Genomic DNA, 15810 nt, shown 5'->3' with positions numbered 1-15810 from the left:
ATGCCTACCATAGCATGGCTTGCCAAGTGGTGCCATGTCCCCACCGGGGATCCGAACTGGCAAACCCCGGGCTGCTGAAGCAGAACGCGTGAACTTAACCGCTGCGCCACCGGGGCGGCCCATATATATGTTCTAACTTGGCATTAATTGTCATTAATAGAAGGAATTCTAGGTCAGAAAAAAAAATCCTAGGTCGTAAAAAATTGCGAAATTGATATTTCCTAGTGACTTTTACTGACGAGTAGAGTAAGTAATACGTTATAACCATACCTTTGCAATTAAACTGTTGACATAATGAAATTGTTGAATATTTTGGTGGGAAGATAATTGAATATTTTACAAGTACTCTCCCTTAGAATTTATTATGTATTTTGATTTTATAGGTGCTGGAAACAGAGCTATTTTTCAGATTCAATCATTCAAAAATTTTTAGTGATTAAATTTTTTTGTCGAAAAACTACCATGATTCTTTTCACATCTCATTGTGATATATTCTGTCAAAAATGATGATGCCTTTGAAAGAAAATTCGTTGTCCTTTAGAATACACAATATACTCAAATAAGAGTCTAAATATTAACAAGAATGACAATTTTTGTGAGTCAGGAAAATCCACACAAGGCTGGGTATTAGTGAAGCTTCAGCAATTGACCCCATATTTTCTATAATTCTGTTCTCTCTCTGCTCTGTTCCCTGAAACTTCCTCCAGGCTTTCACCTGGCACCTTAATATTTCTGGTCCCAGGCATAGCAATTTCGCCTGCTGGAAAAACAGCTCACATCTCTTTGGGCCATCTCTCTCTCTTTTTTTTGAGGAAGATTAGCCCTGAGCTAACTACTGCCAGTCCTCCTCTTTTTTGCTGAGGAAGCCTGGCCCTGATCTAACATCCGTGCTCATCTTCCTCTACTTTGTACGTGGGATGCCTACCACAGTATGGCATGCCAAGCGGTGCCATGTCCGCACCCGGGATCCGAACCAGCGAAGCCCGGGCCTCCGAGAAGCAGAACATGCGACCTTAACCACTGCGCCACCAGGCCGGCCCCTGGGCCATTTCTTTAATCCAAAGATATACTGTTAAATAGATGTCAACTGGGCAATATTTATCATTTCATTGTATAAGAATAGGGCTACTTCACTAGCTTAAAACATATATCAAAATGACAATATGTTCAACTCATTCTTCATCTCATGGCTGCCAATTAAAATCCAGCAGAAAACCATTAAATTGTTAAAATAAGATTCAAATTAAGCGGAACAAAGCAAAGACCGGCAAAAGCATTGCCTACGTACAATGGTCAGAAATAATCTCTTAGAGATATATCATAGGCTACCTGCTCATGTGACATTTCATTGAGTCAACTCAAAATTCCTCGAGTGTCTTCTGAGAATCTGGCTTCTGGTAGATGTCATATTCTTTGAAATTTGGGAGACAATAGGAGCACTAGCTCTTTCTGTACAGATGTTTCTAGAAAGTTGGGTAAAATTTTGACAATTGGCAATGGATTTCCCCAGTGTTCCTGAGAATTGGTTAAATTCTACTGAAGTTCAGACTTATAAATATTTTCCCCTCTTTTTTTCGTTTCAACTTATTTTTCTGCCTGGGGCATTTGTTTTATAACCAAAGTTGTATTTGCAGGCCTATTTTTAGAGCCTTTTGAGTCAGCTGTGGTGACACCCAACTCCAGACTCAACTTCAGTGCATAGAAATTGAAAAGCAACTGAGAGGATTCATGCTCTATTAGGCCCTTAAAAGTAAAGAGTTTACTTTTTACTTCCTCTTTTTTTCCCTGTACAGTGTAATCAGCAATAAAACCTAGCTCTTGAGGGATGAAGAATAAATAAATAAACCAAGGTGTAAAATGCAAATGATATGTTTAGCTAGGTACATTGCATTACCCCCAAATGAAAAACTCTGCACGTTCCTAAAAATATAAATGAGTAATAAGGAACATGTATAATGCATGCAATTTTTTAAAATACTGCTGGATTTCTGATTAATTTTCTAAAATAGTCATAAAATATAACTCATGGATTCAAATTGTTGCCACAGACATAAACAATCTTTAGGCAAGGTAGAAATGGTGCTGCCACCCTGAGCATTTGGACAATGGAGGAAGAAGTTTGCTGCAACTCTCCCAATGGTTAAATATCTTCCAGCTAATCATGCCTGATGGGATTTGTCATCCCACATCCATGCTCCCCGATTCCTGGGCATACCTGGCTCTGGCGATCCTCTAGTTTCCGATGACCGTACTCAGTAGCAGAGCGCCAGCACTCTGTCCATCGTGTCTGTGCCTGTGGTTGCAGCTCCAGCACCTAGCACAGTATCAGGCACAGGGCAGATGCTAAATGTGCCTGGGCCTGTATAGAGTAGAGGCAAATTAATATACACCCCTACCAAGTCAAGCTATGTGGGGAAAAACCTAGCACAGGGACAAGCTAGATCAGTGCACGGCAGGCTGGGAGCAGGTAACAAGCCCGGTCCGTTTGGCGCAAGGTGAGATACATTTGGTAGCTTGCCTAAAAATTTCCCCAAGCAGCACTTCAAGTAATGAAAACAAATGAGGTGATTTGATTTCCAAAGCTTTATTATGTTTTAAAATGCAAACTTTTAACATACGTTAATACATTTTTTGATAACTATGAAGGAGGGCATAACCTTTCACATGAAATAGAAATTGTACCAGGTAATGAAGTCTTTGGCATGATAATTCATTAAATCGGGTATCAAATGTATTAATAATATGGCTATAAAAGTGGTCACTTTTCATGTGTTTATGAGTTTTAGGCTCATGAAGTATTAAGAGATTCTGATTTTTCTTTCTCTTTCTTCTTCCATTTTTTTTGTTTGTTTGTTTCATCCCATCCATTTCCTCTGTATACATGGAAATATATTTATTTTGCTTTGGGTACATAATTAAATTAGTGAACATAAAACTCAACGAGATATTTCAGCAAATTCTTGTACATTTTATATAAAACTAAACAATTTTTAAAATCCCAGAACCCCTAGGAGAAACAAAAAGCAGTCTGCCTTCAGTTAGATGCAATGTAATCGCCTATTTTTTTGCTGCTGTTACTTAAGTTGTAGTTTTCTTAATAAACCCTGAAACTTCCTCACCAAGATATTTTATTATATCCTATACCCTATTTCCTAAACTCACATACTTTCTAAGAAATCTTGGCAGAATATATGTTTTCATTTTAATCCCTAAAGTATCCACAGCTGTGAGAAACCAGTCTCGATATAACAGCATCAACAAAACTATAGGTATTATTTTAATATGACTCACCTTGCCATGGCTCTGTACACCTCTGTTATGCAGCCAAGACACAAGAATAGAATGCTACACACAGAATTGATGTGACCTGTCCGGTACATGTTTTACACCACCATTATTAGTTCTGTCCCAGCTAATAATAGAGTTATGGGGGGGGTGGGTTGTTTCCCCTTTCCCTTTATTTAAAAGTTTGCCATACATTTATAAATCAGTATTTCTCGCTATTCCTAATCTCTCCCTCCCCCATGTAATGAAATTATTAGGAGGTGGAGCGCAAGGTATTATCACAGAAAAAAGGCATTTGCTCACTCTGAGATGAATCAGCCTTGTATCCCCACTTACTGAGAAGTGCAGTGGCCATGCCATCAGAAGCAGCCGCAGGGCATTGAAAATGAAGCTTATCTCTGGGTGCACTTTTTGACTTAGAGGCAGTTCTTCTTCACCGTTTCATCATCGCAGCTGTAATGGTTGAAAACTCACAGGCAGTTTCCTTTACAATGGGGCGGCAACAGGGCTTCTCTAAGAACACCCCCAGGAACACTGGTAAGAGAGCAGTTATGGACGAGCCTTAAACTGAAACTCCCCAGGACTAAACGGACAAATAAAAGGCTCTCTCTTGTCCAGATAGTCACTATCTGATAACTGTCTCATCTGCATTTTCACTCTCTTTCAAGTTGTTTTGCTCCACGCGGGAGTAGAAATGAACGTTTGCCTCTGGAGGACAAGGTCATCAGGTTTTCTGTGGGCACTCTACAGCATCGCATTTCTATTTTCTTTATTATGCTTCATTCAGCTGGAGTATTTCTTGTGCCTCTATCACCTACATAGCACCAGGCACATGATTTGACAAAAAAATGGGGCATGAGGAACACGCCTCTCTCTGCCTGCTGACCATTAGCAGCAATTCTCAGTCCTTAGGGAATGCTTTGGCCCTTCTCTGCTTTGTTCGCACATCCTGCATCCTCAAGTAAATACGTGTGTGCTGGGGGGTGGGAGAGTTTCTGGGTGTGAGAAATTGCTGGCATCTGTAGCCTGGACTCATCCAAACAAATTGTGACAGTGGCTGTGTTGATCTGCAGCACACCACAGGACCTTCTCCCTCTTGTCATCTCCCAGTTCCCAATGGAGCCTCACTATGCATCAATTTAAGCAATCCTAGTAGTGTTTTCCTGTCCTTTGTTCCGATTCTGTCTGGGGAATTTCAAGGTGACTGACTAGCAAAGCTGACTTTTAAAAAAATATGGCATAGGGTATGAATTGATAAGAATGGCGCATAATATATGAAGTTTCTGAGCCAGGTAGTAGTCCTTGCCTTTGAGAGGGGACCTCCAGGCTTAACCCAAGGAGCTGAGTGATGATGGCCCCTGAGAAGCCAGTGAAGAAGCAGGAGCAGAGGGGCCAAGGTCTTCTACAGCAGACGCAGAGAGGCGGTTGCCAGGTGAGATCGGGGGCTCCAGTTGCAAGATGACAGACCATGGGCACCCTAAATGAGGCTTCTCAGAAGGCTCAGTTTATGTACTGTGCCAGGACAGCCAGTGCACATATTGGGGTTCCCAAGGTAACCATTTTACTGGTTGCTAAAATAAAACCAGATCAATCGTTATTGGATGACCTGAAAAATATGATTTTTCTTGGGGAAAGAGAAAGCAGAAGAGGGAAGAAAGAGATCCATTTATTTGCTAATAAGCACCCAGAAAAGTTTAGATATAGTATCAGCCATCTGGCCTATTCTTTAAAGTCCTACACATCTAATTTTAGATGCAGCATATTTGTCACTATTGAAGTCTTAAAAATAGTTATTAATTATTGTGAGGACAGTAATTTCTGGCCTGAAAAGCTGCTTTAACATTCTCTATATTTCTTACATTCATTTACTCAGCAAATATTTATTGAATGCACCTATGCACTATGCACTGTGATGGATATAAAGAAAGTTAGACCCGGATTCTACCCTGGATGCCATCTTCCTGGGTATATGATCCTTTATTAACTAGGCCAATAAAAAACCTCAAAAAACAAAAAAAACACATGTGCACATTTTGTCTCCATGCCCTATTTCTGCATAAGCCCAGAGGAAAACAAGAGAGGCAGGGCTGTGTATAGTTTATTTTTTGTGGCAACAATTTTCTTCTTTCGAATAAACTATAAATGTCCAAAGACATTTACAATGGAACATGCTGGAAGAATTCACAAAAATAGTTTTTTGAAAAGTTAAATTAAATTTGCCTGTATCCCTTAAGAAGCAAAACAATCTGGGTTTGGCCAAATAGTATAGGTGAAAATATGAATAGTAATAACATGGAAATCAGGAAATCAGTGGCTCCACCTCGAACTCTGGTTAAAAGAACTTATTAAAGGTATCTAGGAATCCATTCCAAGGGAAAAATGTGAACTGTAGACCAAGGTTTATATGAGAAAGAAAGAGGGGGTAGAATTCATTGTACCTTTGGGGCTGGCCCCTGGCCGAGTGGTTGGGTTCGCGTGCTCTGCTTCAGCGGCCTGAGGCTTCGTGGGTTCGGATTCTGGGCACAGATCTGGCACTGCTCGTCCGGCCATGCTGGGGTGGTGTCCCACATGCCACAACTAGAAGGACCCACAACTAAAATGTACAACCATGTACTGGGGAGCTTTGGCGAGAAGAAGGAAAAATCAAAAAATTAAAAAAAAATTCATTGTACCTTTACTTATAATGGTAAAACTAATATAGGAATGGTTAAGAAAAATGTACAACTTTTAAAGGTTGAAATATGCAGATAATAACAGGAGTGTTTACCAAGAACTTTTGATAACACAGGGTATTATGGAAAAATGTTAAGTAAAAACAACAGGAGAACAAATATGTATGAATATAACATTTTTCATAATCTCATTTTTGATCAAAAGGCCAAACTGATAGGAGTGATTATCTCTAAGTGGTAGGTGTATTAGTTAGCTATTGCTAAAGAACAAACAACCACAAACACCACAGTGGTAAACAATGATAAGCGTTTATTTCTTGCTGAAGTGTCAGAGTTTTGGCTGGGGTCTGGCTAAACTTGCCTGGGCTCCAGATCACAAGGTGGGTTCAGGTTTGTTCCAAGCATCTGACATTTGTTTGGAACCAGTGATTACTCTGGGCTTATTCTTTTCATGGTGATGCATGAGAGCAAGACCAATGCACAAGTACACTGCAAGTATCTGTTCATGTCACATTCACTGACATACCAAGAGTCAGAGCAAATTGCACGGCCAAACCCAGGTCCAAATGGACCAAGGCCATAGTACACTCTACCTACCGTATTAAGACGATGACAAGAGTGTGGATGTGTACAACTACTAGAGGGGAGTGAAGAATTGGAACCAATGATTCATTCTGCCACAGTAGGATTAATATTTCTTCCAGGTTTCTCCTTATGCTTCTATATATACAGATGTTTTATTCTATACAAAGCGCAGGAAGAAAAAAAGTATTTAAAACCATATTAGAGACAAACAGATCAATGAACTACAATGGAGAGTCCAGAAACAAGCCCTCACATTTATGGTCAATTGATTTTTCCCAAGGATGCCAAGACAATTCAGCAGGGAAAAGATCACTCTTTTCACCAAATGGTGCATATACACGTGCAAAAGAATGATACTCATCCTCTACCTCACACCATATATAAAAATTAACTCCAAAGGAATCAAAGACCTAAAAGAAGTGATAAAACTAAAAAATTCTTAGAAGAAAACATAGGCATAAATCTTCATAACCTTGCATTAGGCAATGGTTCCTTAAATATGAAACAAAAGCATAAACAATGAAAGAAAAAATAGATAAATTGGACTTCACCAAAATTAAAAGCTTTTGTGTTGCAAAGGACACCGTTAAGAAAAGGAAAAGATAATCCACAGAATGGGAGAAAGTATTTGCAAATCATATGTCTGATAAGGGACCTGTATCCAGAAAAAAATAAGAAGAAATCTTACAACTCAATAATGAAAAGACAAATAACCCAATGAAAAAATGGGCAAAGGTCTTTTTTTTTTCTTATAAGTAGGCTTCCTATCCCATCCCCTCCCATTCAGTATCCACTGGACTTGCCCTTTTTTCAAAAAAAATTTTGTTTGTTTTTTTCTGGCCCTGAGCCAAAATCTGTTGCCAATCTTTCTCTTTTTTTTTTTCCCTCCCCAAAGCCCTGGTACATAGTTGTATACCCTAGTTGTAGGTCATTCTAGCTCTTCTATGTGGGATGCTGCCACAGCATGGCTTGATGAGCAGTGTGTAGGTCTGCACCCAGAATCTGAACCCACAAACCCCCAGCCACTGAAGCAGAGCGCACAAACTTAACCACTCAGCCACGGAGCTGTGGGCAAAGACTTTGAACAGACATGACTCCAAAGTAAATAGGACAGTAACCAATATGTACATGAAAAGCTGCTCAATGTCATTATCCATCAGAAAACTGCAAACCAAACCACAGGGAGATACCTCTTCACTCCCATTAGGATGGCTAAAATAAAAACGACAGACAATAATAAACAGTGTTGGTGAGGCTGTGGAGAAATTGGAACCTTCATGGACTGTTGGAGGGAATGTAAAGTGGTGCAGCCACTTTGGAAAACAGTCTGGGAGTTCCTTAAAAGGTTAAATATAGAGTTTCCATATGAGCCAGTAATTTCATTCCTAGGCAAATGCTCAAGAGAATTGAAAACATACATCCACACAAAAATTTGTATGTGAATGTTGATAGCAACATTATTCATAATAGCCAGAAAGTGGAAACAACATCACATCAACTGATGAGTGAATAGAGAGTAGTGGTGTATCCATGCAATGGAATATTATTAAGCAATAAAAGGAATGAAGTTTGATGCATGCTATAACATGGATGAACCTTGAAAACATGAAGCAAAGTGAAAGAAGCCAGTCACAAAAGACCACATATTGCACGACTTCACTCTATGAACTATCTGGAAGGGGCAAATCTGTAGAAATGGAAAGTGGATTAGTCGTTGCCTAGGGCTGAGTGCGGGGAGTTGGGGAAAAATGGGTAGTGACTGTTAATGAGTGCAAGGTTTCTTTTAGGGTAATGAAAATGTTCTAAAATTGATTGTGGTGATGGTTGCCAATCCTGTGAATATACCGAAAACCACCGAGTGACACACTTCAAGTGAATCTTAGGACATGATAAAACTGTCATAAAAAACACTAGAAAGATGCCCTAACAGGATTTAAGTAGAATTCCAGGTAGTTATCAGAATAATCCCAGAATAAAATCAATCTGTGGATTTACCACATGTAGCTAAAATTAAAAGCACATCTTTATTCCATACAGAATCTCAGAAGCCGAAGCTCTTTCAGCTCTTTACTCAGTGACCAGTTCTTTGCTCTTAAAGCCAGATGTAGGAAAGCAATCAGAATGTGAGGGGAAAAAAAAAAAAAAACCCAAAACAAAAAAAGCCATACAATTAAACTTACTTTATTTTTTATTTATTTTTTTGAGAAGATTAGCCCTGAGCTAACATCTGCTGCAAATCCTCCTCTTTTTGCTGAGGAAGACTGGCCCTGAGATAACATCTGTGCCTACCTTCCTCTATTTTATATGTGGAACGCTTACCATAGCATGGCTTGCCAAGCAGTGTCATGTCCATACCCCAGACCCAAACCGGCGAACACCTGGCCGCCAAAGTGGAACGTGCACACTTAACTGCTGCGCCACCGGGCCGGCCCCTAAACTTACCTTATTGGTGTAAATTAGCACTCCATTTCAGTCAAGAGAGAACCTGCTGTGTGCCTGGGACTGTCCACTGCTTTACACACATTACCTTATTGTAGTCCTATAAACCCATTTTACAGATGAGTAAACTGAGGTTCAGAGTTCTTGCTTAGCACAGCTTCTTCATGGTGCTCCCCAAAGTCACATTCCTCAGGATGGCAAAACTTTAATTCCACACTTGTAACAATTATTGTAAAAGAAACAATATAAAAAGTGCTTAAATGGATCTAAATACCTTATTAGATGGTGGTGAGGGAGGAGATTCCTCTTGAGAAACTTCCAATTAATTCAGATTGATTCTGAATATCACCTCCTACACCAAGACCTTTGACTCTACTCTCTTCCTCAAGTGTACATTCAGCTGCTGCATGTGCGTGTCTTTATATTTTACTAATATTATGTGTATAACTCGTCTCTGCCACTAGACATGAGGACAGGTCTTAATTTCACCTACCTTGGTTTTGTCAGAATCCATCAGAATATCCAGTTTTAAGGAAAGAAGTGGGGACTTGTGTGGTTACAGTAGGGAATTCCATAGGGAGCTATATTTAAAGGTAAGAAAGGCAATGGTGAACATCACAAGGAAGCTGTCGCGACTCTTCTTGGTTCTGATCTCCGCTGCTAAGTCAGAATTGTGAAGGTGATTATTCTCAGCCTTTACCCTTGGGCCTCTGTTCTTTTAAGTATTATTGAAGTCCCATCTTTTAAAATTAATGACCCAGTATGAAATTTCAGAACAGCTAAAATTGATTTGTCTATTTACTTACCTCTTTTAAATGTAAAATAAAATTGCATTTGTGTGTGAAATCCCCTAGCACCAATGAAAATTGCGATTCTACATTTGCCGAGAAATATCTTTATTTGTCCTCTGGGAGATCTTAAACTTTAGTTGGCTTCTATTAAACTTTCATGAGAACAAAACGAGTGAATGACTTTTTCCTCAAACAGGTACTTTTTGTTGTTTCAAAGAAAGAACACATTCTTGAAACAGAACTTGTTCTTTTAAACAAATTACTCAGTGTTACTTACAAAGAAAAAAAAGGTTTGGGGAGGGGTTTGAGGAGCCAACCACCATCACTCTAAAACTGCAGAATATTAAAAATAGGTCACAATTATGTTTTTATCTGACTTGTCTAAATATTGCCTCAGATATCTTCCCCAAGGAGCCTAAAATGCTATCACTTTAAATTCAGATCTCTTTGTGAAGCATTATTTTCCATTCTCTGTCCTATTTTCAAAGGCAGATGCTCCTGGGAACAGTGACATATTAAGGACTGCTGATGCCAAGGGTCCTGGCGTGAGATGTGACAGGTGGAGTGGAGAACTCTGATCTGAGTGGTATCACTCTGCCATTTAATGGTTCCACCTCTCTTCAGCCATGTGTTTTCACTGGAAATCAAACCACGTGTCTAAACCCAGGAAGGGGAAAAAATGGAGGAAGTACTCAGCATTAGGGTCACTGCAGTTAATGTCCCAGGTTGACCAGTCACTTGTTTTGTAACATAATAATCCTTGGTGCTCCTGTGTCTTCCCATCCCCATAATTACTAAAACACACATTTGGGGCTTGCAGGAGGCTGAATTCTGGACCCTCAAAGATGTCCATGTCTTAATTCCCAGATGCCGTGAACATGTCACCTTACACAGCAGATGTGATTAAGGTGAGGATCATGGGAAGATTATCCTGGGGACCCCAATGCAATCACAAAGGTCCTTGTAAGAACGTGGCAGGAGGGTGAGAGAGGAAAGAAGATATTACTCCGCTGGCTTTGAAGAGGGAGGGAGGGAACCTCTAGAAGCTGGAAAAGACAAAAAACCATATTCTCTCCAAGTACCTCCAGAAGGCATGCAGCTCTCTGGATCCATTTTGGACTTCCGACCTTGAGAACAGTGAGATAATACATTTAATATTAATATATAATACATTTACCAGGCCCTTCCAACCCATCCTCCATGCTGCAGCCAGAATAATTGCATGAAAACACAAATGGATTTATGAAAAACCCTGTTTAAAAAACCTTTAATGTCTTCTTATTACCATTAAAATGAAATCCAAATGTCATCATGTAAAGGACCAGCCCTGCATGATCTGGTCCCTGCCTGCTTCTCCAGCTTTATCAGAGTGCAGTAGTGGTTAGTCAGAACATCTGGCTTTGAACTCTCTTTGTGCCATTTACCACCTGGGTGACCTTAGACAAGTTCATCTCTCTGTGCCTGTTTCCTCATTGGAGAAATACCTCATTGGGTGTTTGTGAGGATTAATGAGTTAATACAATACCTGGCACCATTCTAAGCACAATATAAACTGTTAGGTAATCTTATCATTATTGTGCTATTCATACATGCCATTGGCACATAGTAACACTAAACAAACATCTGATGAGTGAATGAATGAATGAAAACAGGGTTACATTCACAACTGCTATACAGAAACTATTATTTCTCTCTCTGGTTTGCAGAAATGAATCAGTTTCAAAGAAACACAGCCAAAACTTAGATGAACGAAGAGACAACTGAACATTTAGGAGCCACATTTTGGCCACTAGATGTATAAACTGGAATCGAAGATCTGATTTACTGTGAAGAAAGATGGAAGCGGTCCACTCTTGAGAGAATCTTTAACCAGCACTGAAGTACATTCCAACCAGCGTGAACGGGTTTTCAAACCAGCACTGATAACTGTTAAGACCTAAGGTTGGTATATACAATAAATATTGATATGTATTTCTAAACTGTTTTTATCTCATTTTCTTGACTTTCCTTTTTAATAATATGTTGCCTTCTAACTGCAGAATAATACTCATGGCTGTAGTGTTTCCACAGTATGATAGAAACCCACCTCACCCTAACAGTACCCTCTGTTCCTGATATTTACTTCCGGGTATGTACTATACAAAGAGAATACTTCCTGGAGGAATTCTGTGTAGTAAATGCCAGTTCCTTTGCACGTAAAGTCTTATTTCACTTACAATGAGTCTGTACGAAGAGAGAACAGTAAACATCTTGTGTGGGGAGAGAGGACTTTCCGTTGTCCACACCAATATACTTGGGAGGGGGGTTGAGGGACATTCTATCTACAGAGTTCTTTTCCCCTTTAGTTTAACGGCCTTAAAGTCCTTCATTCTACCCTCATATGTAAATGCTTTAATAACTGAATTCATTTGATCAAGCATTCCTTGAGCGCCTTTTAAAAAAAATATATATTTTACTTGTGCCAATCTTCCTCTACTTTATATGTAGGTCACCGCCACAGCATGGCTGACGAATGGGGTAGGTCTGTGCCGGAAAACCCAGGCCACTGAAGAGGAGTGCACTGAACTTAACCACTATGCCATGGGACTGGCCCAATATATATATATATATAAAAAAATTAATATATATTTACATTTTTTTTTTTGGTGAGGAAGATTGGCCCTGAGCTGATATCTGTTGCCAATATTCCTCTTTCTGCTTGAGGAAGATTGTCCCTTAGCTAACATCTGTGCCAATCTTCCTCTATTTTTGTATGTGGGACTCTGCCACAGCATGGCTTGATGAGCGGTGTGCAGGTCTGCACCCGGGATCCAAACTTGTGAATCCTGGGCCACCGAAGTGGAGCATGCTAACTTAACCACTATGCTACTAGCCCCCCAATACATACATTTTTAAATTTCATATTCTAGTTGTTTTTTGCTAATATATAGAAAGACAGCATTTTGAGCATGTTTATTGAGGTATAATTTACATACAGGAAAGCTTACACTTTTTAGTTCTATGTGTTTTGACAAACACACACAGCGTATACCACCATTATCAAGGTACAGAACCATTCCATCACCTCCCTCGCCCCCAAATTCTCTCATGCCTCTTTGTAGTAAACTCCTCCCTTCATCTCCAGTGCCTGGCAACAACTGATCTATTTTCTGTCTCTATAGTTTTCCCTTTTCCAAGATGTCATATAAACAGAATCATTCAGTATGTAGCCTCTTGAGTCTGGCTTTCTTGACTTGAGGTTTAGATATGTTGTTGTGTATTCCAATAGTTCATTCTTTTATATTGCTGAGTACTACTCCATTGTATGGAGGTACCACAGTTCACTTATCCATTCCTCTGTTAAAGCAAATTTGGCTTATTCCCAGGTTTGCCTGATTATCAATAAAGTTACTATGCCCACTGACATATGTTTTTTAGTGTGAACATAGTTTTCGTTTCTCTCAGGGTAAATATCTAGGAGTTAGATTGCTGGGTTGTATGGTAAGTGTATATTTAACTTCAGAAATTGCCAAATGGTTTTCCAAAGTGGCTGCAACACTTTGTATTCTCACCAACAATGTATGAAGGTTCTAGTTGATCTGCATTGTCACCAGCACTTGATATTGCCAGGTTTTTTAATCAAAATATTCTAATAGTTATGTGATGATATCTCATTGTGGTTTTAATTTGCATTTCCCTAACAACTGATGATGTTAAATATCTTTATATATGCTTGGTTGCCAAAGATATAGCTTTTTTTGTTAGATTTATTCCTACATTAGAATCTGTATCTACATATATCTATAAACAGTTTTAGCTACTACTAAAATTAGAATTTATTTACAATTATTTGCTGCTACTATATAAAAATACAATTGATTGTTATATATTAACCTTGAATCCTAAGACCTTGCTAAATTCACTTATTAGTTCTAATAGTTGTTTTGTCAATTCTTACGATTTCTGTGTACACCATTATGTCATATGAAAACAAAGAGTTTTGCTTCCTTCTCAATTGTTATGTCTTTTATTTCTTTTTCTTGCCTTAGGTTAATGGTTATGAACTATGGTAAAATGTCAAAAAGAAGTAGTGAGACTAGGCATCTTTGCCTTGTTGCTGATATTAGAAGAAAAATGGTCAGAATTTTACCATTAAGTATTTTAGCTATACATTTTTCACAGATGTCCTTTACCAGACTGAGGATATCTTCTAATCTTAATTTTTTGAGTGTTTTTTATCATGAACGGGTGTTGAATTTTAAGTGCTTTTCTGCATCTATTAGGATGATTATATAGTTTTTCTTTTTTAGTCTGATAATATGGTGAATAACATTGGTTTTCAAATGTTAAATCCACCTCGCATTCCTGGGATAAACCCAGCTTGATCAATTGAACTTGCTGAATTCAATTTGCTAATATTTTATTAAAGATATTTGTTTCTATGTTCATGGAGATATTGAGCTGTAAATTCTTTTTTTGGTAATATCTTTTCAGGTTTGTTATCAGTGTTATGTTGGCCTCAAATGATAGGAAAAGTGTTCCCTCTTCTATTTTCTGAATAAAAATTGTGCAAGATTGGTGTAATTTCCTCCTTAAGTGGTTGATAAATTTGACCACCGAAACCATCTGGGCCTGGAATTATCTTTGTGGGAAGTTTGTTGAACAAAATTCAATTTCTTTAATAGTAAAGGGCTATTCAGATTTTAAAATTTCATCCTGTTTCAGTTCTGATAAGTTGTAGTTTTCAAAGAATTTGTCCATTTCATCTACAATGTCAAATCGGTTGGAGTAAAACTGCCCATAATAGCTCCTATTATCCTGTTAATGTCTACATGTCTGTAGTGACGTGCTCCTTTACATTGAATTCTCTGTATTTTTTTCTTGGTCTAGTCAGGATATACACATTCATTAGTGTGTAAAACAGTTGGATTGAATCAATGCTGTCTGGATGGCAGCTTGGAAAGCTAGCCCTGTGCTTCTCAAAATGGGATAACTCACACCTCTGAAGATAAGAGGTCTAATCATTGGAAGCCACAGAAATATCATGGCACACGAATTTTTCTAGGAAAACTTCAGGGAAGTTCAATAATTTAAAGTTATATTAACAAGACTACATTTTTCCTTCAAGTAAAACACATACATTATGTGATGTAGATTTTATTCACTTTTAAGATAATTGGGAAACATTATGAAAGTTTCCCATTTTAAGGATTTAGGGCTACACTCCCACTCCTTTGCCACTCCTTTTTTTTCTTTTAGGAAGACTAGCTCTGAGCTAACATCTGCCGCCAATCCTCCTCTTTTTGCTGAGGAAGACTGGCCCTGAGTTAACATCTGCCCATCTTCCTCTTTCTGTGTGAGACGCCTACCACAGCATGGCTTGCCAAGCGGTGCCATGTCTGCACCCGGGATCCCAATCAGCAAACCCCAAGCCCCTGAAGCAGAATGCCTGCACTTAACCGCTGTGCCACCAGGCCGGCCCCTTTCGCCACTTTCTTCTCTCTTCTCTGCCCTGGGAAAACCAAAGAACTGAATCAAATCCAAGTTCTTCGCCTTATAGCTGCAAAAGCCTCTAGATCATGGATGCCCATGGTTACAAAAGACAGGTGGGAACAGAAATATGCCCAGTAATTTCAACGGACCCGAGGGCTTAAATTTAGAATGAGTGTGTCTTGAACCCTCTGCCTAGGCCTTGACCATGTGTCTCCGACTCTTGAGTGTTTTTAAAATTGTTCTTATTCTCGTGCAGAGAGTAGGGTATAGAAAAGTAACATGAGTCAAGTGTGAATCCGGGAGAAGGAAAGAATAAGTTGACACTTACTGTGCAGTCCTTTTACTAGGGAGTAACATGGTATTTAAGACTGGCAACCCCCTCAAATAGGTTTTCTTGACAGTCTCATTTTACAAAGGAAGACAGTGTCACTTGTGGAAGGTCACACAGGTATGCAATGCAGATGGGCGTCTGAACCCCGCAGGGAAATAGCTACGGGAAGACACAAATAAAACAAACGCCGGTCCCCTGGGTCCCTCCCCCGCACCCGGCCTCCGCGGGCCACAGA

The 15810-nt window shown here is 39.2% G+C and overlaps 1 protein-coding gene across 2 annotated transcripts in view; it reads right to left on the bottom strand.

The window, feature by feature from the left end:
- Positions 1-3857, bottom strand: part of IL5RA (interleukin 5 receptor subunit alpha) — a 40655-nt gene extending 36798 nt beyond the window's left edge. Inside the window, exons 1-2 of one of the 2 annotated variants that reach the window (XM_008518947.2) lie at positions 3622-3857; positions 2216-2359 (exon numbers count right to left, since the gene is read on the bottom strand). The gene's annotated coding sequence lies outside the window, so the exon portion shown is untranslated. The remainder of the gene's footprint in view (positions 1-2215; positions 2360-3621) is intronic. The other variant, XM_070576723.1, reaches the window with a different exon arrangement.
- Between the last annotated feature and the right edge of the window lie 11953 nt (positions 3858-15810).

This window comes from Equus przewalskii, chromosome 15 (genome assembly GCF_037783145.1).
Source record: "Equus przewalskii isolate Varuska chromosome 15, EquPr2, whole genome shotgun sequence".
NCBI classification, from domain to species: Eukaryota; Metazoa; Chordata; class Mammalia; order Perissodactyla; family Equidae; genus Equus; species Equus przewalskii.
Note: the sequence above shows the minus strand (reverse complement) of the source record. Positions and strands in the feature narration are given on the sequence as shown.